This window comes from Phytophthora infestans, genomic scaffold (genome assembly GCF_000142945.1).
Source record: "Phytophthora infestans T30-4 supercont1.96 genomic scaffold, whole genome shotgun sequence".
In the NCBI taxonomy this organism is placed as follows: Eukaryota; Oomycota; class Peronosporomycetes; order Peronosporales; family Peronosporaceae; genus Phytophthora; species Phytophthora infestans.
In genome coordinates, this window is record NW_003303663.1 from 149,624 (window position 1) to 154,543 (window position 4,920).

Sequence of the window (4,920 nt, forward strand, 5' to 3'; positions counted from 1 at the left end):
CAGAGCATTGTTATTTATTGTCACTACCTCCCTGTGTCAGGATTGGGTAATTTACGCGCTTGCAGTACCTTCCACGTCCGCTAACTCAGGCGAACGGTACATAGCTGTCGTGCGTTTGGACACGTTATCGGATTCGCGCATACGGTCCACTTTAGTGGCGAGCGACTGGGGACCTTCCACACAAGACCCGAAGTCACACAATTTGTACACCCCCTCTTTTCCTAACAGAAAATTCTCGAGTTTAAGGTCACGGTGGGCAATGGGGGGATTCTGAGCATGTAGCATCGCCACGGGTCTGGTTGATATAACAACGTTAATAAAGTTGTTATTATTTTTAGCGAATATATCGAAGTATACGTACTCGCAGAGACTCTTGAACGAACGCAACAGTTCGTGCTGCGCGAAACGTTTAGCGCCCATCTTGACCATGTTCTCCTGTAAGTGTCCTCCGGGACAGTATTCCATGAGAATAAAGACCTCGCTCTTGTCTCCACGGGCTTTGCTGGTCTGCGACGACACGAACTGTACCACTTGTGGGTGGCTCAGTCGCTGATGCAGCCGGATCTCGCTCGCAATCCAATCCGCCGTCTGCTCGTTGTGAGCGACAAGACGCTTCAACACGAGGGGTGACGCGGTTGGAGGCGCCCGGACGTCTTTGACCAGGAAGATGAAGGACGAGCCTCCTTCGCCGATGTACTGCACGGCCTCAACCTCGTGGCGCCCCACTACCATACGCTTTCCTACTTGCTGCTGCACGTTGCCCATGTTAAAAACAAAAGGAGATGGGAATGCTGTGTCGAGTGCCCGGGAAGGAAAATATAGCTTTGAGAGTGAAAGGCCGCCGTTAGACCCTTTGAGTGCTAAAAACAGAATTTATTTATATATTGAGGGCCGGGAGTTTCGCTCAGCAATTAAAAACAAAGTATTAGAGCTAAGGACAAGAAGAAAAAAAACTTAGTTTAAAATGACTTTTTTCATCGGTGTATTCGTACTGATTTATGTCAATTTCGCAGTCCAATCCTTGGGTTACCGAAAAAAACTATCGGCAGCATCTCAAGTTAACAATGCTACGCCGACAGAAAGGAAGAGTATGACTCGAGAAACAAAAACGTTGCTGTTACAGTCTACCTGGAAGCCAGGGACGAATAATTGGCTGCTACTAATACTTTGTTTGTCTTTGCGCTACTGCAAACTAGGTCACTTTAAGTACGTGGCTTGCTGAACACGATTGCGAAAATGCATGCAACTTTGGAGTCGCAGATGTTGCTAATTCAACAGTCTTGACGCTACGTGTCGGTAAGTTTTGTTTATGATAATTTTCGTGTATTTGTCATGATAAGATGCTGTGGTATCCTTGATGATACCCTGGCAGGTTTTGACCTCACATTTAGCTGTGCATGCTGCCACGTGGACCGAGGGGGACAGCAGACTGACTCATGCGCGGAAAGAACTGAGACTAGTCCTTATAGCTATAGTCATATAAACTCAGTTTTCGGGACAAGAGAGTGCAGCAAAGATTTTGTTTGTCCTTTTCGACTGGGGGTGATGGATGGATATAACGAATTGTACTCCGTAATAGCTGCTCAAAACGGTAGCTAAGAACATCTCAAATCGAATATTTTGTCCTATCGGTATAGAACAAACTATTATAGACTCGTTGTGCATCGATGAGTCTGGGAGATAGAACTAGGAAAGGGGGACGGGGGGGGCGTGCGGATTAGATATTTCATGAGTGTCAGGTGTTCTACAGTGCCCGAGTCAATATCACAATGCTGACCTAACCGTTAAATCTACTTTTAGCATAAATACTACAGTCTGTGCCGCCAACCCTTCGAAATTCAGGGGTATCACTCTGTTTCGTACGCTGCGCAAGTTTCTAATGTTGCCGCAGCTGCTGATGAAATTTAGGCAGCTCAAGACAGCGCTGTCGCTAACGACATAGAGGAGAGCGAGCGCACAACTACAGTATACTAGATTCTTGGCCAGTCAACACAAATAGAAATTACGAAACTGCCAAAAGGTATACGTGGATTGGTGTGCTGCTAGTAGTTTCCGTGATCGCGACACTGTGACTGGTGGGAAGTTACATTTATTTCTCTCAAGCTAAGTTATTGGGAGGAGGTCAAAGAGAAATAGTGAACAATTAGCTGACTGTATGTGACTTTGTCAATGCACTAGTGGAGTTATACAATCAACAGATCAGCCTTCGCACCAACTCGAATCCTCATCCACGAACAAATGCGGTGAAGCAGCTAATCAAAAACGTGCAGGCTCAGGCAGATCAAACTAGAAAGAAGAACTACGAGGACAGAGGTGTAGGCTCGCTTCTAGATGGCTACTCTTCAGCTCAACAATTCCAGCAAATTTGTGATTGTTTTCTCTCACTGGATGTCGAGCTGCGTTTTTACTTTCACATCTTGGTCTATAACGTGGAGAAAATGTGCGCGATTTGGAGTTCGCAGACATTTTTCGCTCAAGAGCTTGGAGAGGACTTTCAACCAGTGCTCGGAAGAAAAAATTTCCGTACCAATACTATTCGTATTGAAAGTATTAAATTATTAACTATTGCAAACTGATACCGGGTAGTATTACTAATATTATTTGAAAAATATTACTACCGGTTGGCCAGTGTACTATTAACGGGCCGGTTCGCTTAACCGCAGTAGGCAAACGTTTGAATGGCCCACAACACACGCACAAAACACTACCTTCGCAGAGCATACTATGCAAGCCTCTCAGTCCAAGAACTCATTTTCCTTTTGTTTATCAAGTACAAGAAGCTCAAGCATGACCTCTGTCTCGAACCGCGAGCTCTGCCGGTTTTTCTACGTGGCTGACGCCGAACACTACTCTACCTGCAACTACTGTGGCACGCAGCTTAAACAGCTACCCTCAAGTGGCTACGCCAATCTGGTTGGCCACCTCAAGGACAAGCACCCTGGCTACCACGCCGACTACGACGCGCACCAGCGCAGACAGGCTGGCTCACTGACAGCCTGTGGGTTCGTCAGCCCAACGGCTTCCAGCATGTACAGCTGGATTGAGTGGGTCGTCGACCGCAGCATGCCTCTCAGTGAGGTCGATGATCGACTTACTCGCAGCATGTCGAAGCTCAAGCCTGTTTGCTCGAAGACGCTTAGGGTCTACATCGGCAAGGTAGTGGCTGCTGTTGAGACGAAGATCAGCGCCGAGCTGGACGGGCCATTTGGGATCATGTTTGATGGTTGGACGTGCCTTTTGGAGCATTACGTGGCTCTGTTCGCCGTTTTCTGGCACGACAGACAACTGAAGCAGGCTCTTCTGGCGATTGCACCTATGGAAGAAGGAGATCTAACGGCCCAATCACATTGCGCTTTCATGCGTAATATAATGGCAATTTTCCACCAATCCGAATCGAGCCTGGCTTTTCTCATTGGCGATAATTGCACCTCGAATCAAGTCGCTGCGACAAACCTCAGCGTCCCTCTGATTGGCTGCGCGTCACACCGGTTTAATCTCGCTGTGAACTCATACCTAGAAAAGCACAAGACGACGGTGGAAGCGGTGAGCACGCTGATGGCCGCGCTGCGCACGGTAAACAACCGCGCCGCTCTGCGCGAGCACACTCCCCTGGCTCCATTGAGGCCCAACGCGACTCGCAGGAGCTCTACGTTCGATATGGTGGCGCGTTATGTGCGGATTCGGGATGATATCAAGCAAGTGGACGCTGTGTTTGATCTTATTCCAAAGGCAGCGATGCATCGTAAGATCGAGGCGCTTCTAGGTGATCTACAGGTTTTCCATAGCGTTACAATCAAGCTACAGTCTGAAGACCTGTCGCTAGCCGACGTCCGCAAGCTCTTCGACTCGGTTGTGCACTGCTTCCCATCGCTGAAACCCAAACTAGGAGCAACGGCATCAATCGTCCATTATCCGGTTTTTGAGGCTGCTACCGTGAAGGTATAGTATTTTTCTATGAATACTGTCTGCAAACACTAATTATTATATTTAGTTTTAATACAGGTTATTAACGGAGAAACAGGTAGTCTGACGACGAAAGAGCGCAAGGCCATCAAACGCTTTGAGGTGACAGCCGTTCCAAGCCTCACGGGAAGAAAGCGCAAGAATGACGACGACAACGGGGAGGAGAAGACTGAGGAAGAGGAGGACTTTGCGACGGCGGTGTTGAGGGCGAAGCATGCAAGCGCAGTTGCCCAGAGGCCGTCCAAATATTGCCAGCTCTTGGAGAATTTGCCGCCCACCAGCAATCGCTGTGAGCGGCTCTTCTCGCAGGCGAAACTGGTGCTTTCTCCACAGCGAGCGTCTCTCCTGCCGGTCAACTCCGAGATGCTGATGTTTCTGCGAGCCAATCGGTCCTACTGGGACGTGACGACCGTGCAAGAAATGTTCCAGCAAATGTAGGTAGATGTACGCTCTACGTGGTGCGCTGGACATCAATACAGTGGGTATTTCTCAATAATAAACTATTGTCTCTGCGTATATGGAATAACTAATACCGAACTCTATTTGAAAAGCCGTACGATAGCTTACGCTATTTTCCGAGCCCTGCTTTTCAACCATGCACAGCACTTGTGTCATGAATCCAGAACAGAAAAACAAACACGCTCGGAAAAATACAGCATGGCGGCTACATGAGAAACAAAAATGTACACGTGTCCCGTCGGCGCTGCCGCTCTGTTTTTGTTTTTAGTTATTTCATGTCCGCCAAAAACCTTTTCCGTCGTTTCAATACGCGAAGGACTGGTATGATATTAAGTTTCTCTGAGATCGGACCCGTACCAAATCTATCACGTACGAAACCCACAAAAAAAGGTATGAAATTTTATTTGAGCATTTGGGACTTTCCTTCAGCAAAATGGCCCACATAAATCGGCAACAAGGCGTCCGGCAACTTGAAAGCGCTAATGTCGAGAGATCCCA

The 4,920-nt window shown here is 47.8% G+C and overlaps 1 non-coding gene across 1 annotated transcript; it reads right to left on the reverse strand.

The window, feature by feature from the left end:
- Positions 1-59, reverse strand: PITG_33449 (the record flags this gene model as incomplete). Its single annotated transcript, XR_009934843.1, has 1 exon — positions 1-59. It is a non-coding gene; the product is annotated as an 18S ribosomal RNA (ribosomal RNA).
- Between the last annotated feature and the right edge of the window lie 4,861 nt (positions 60-4,920).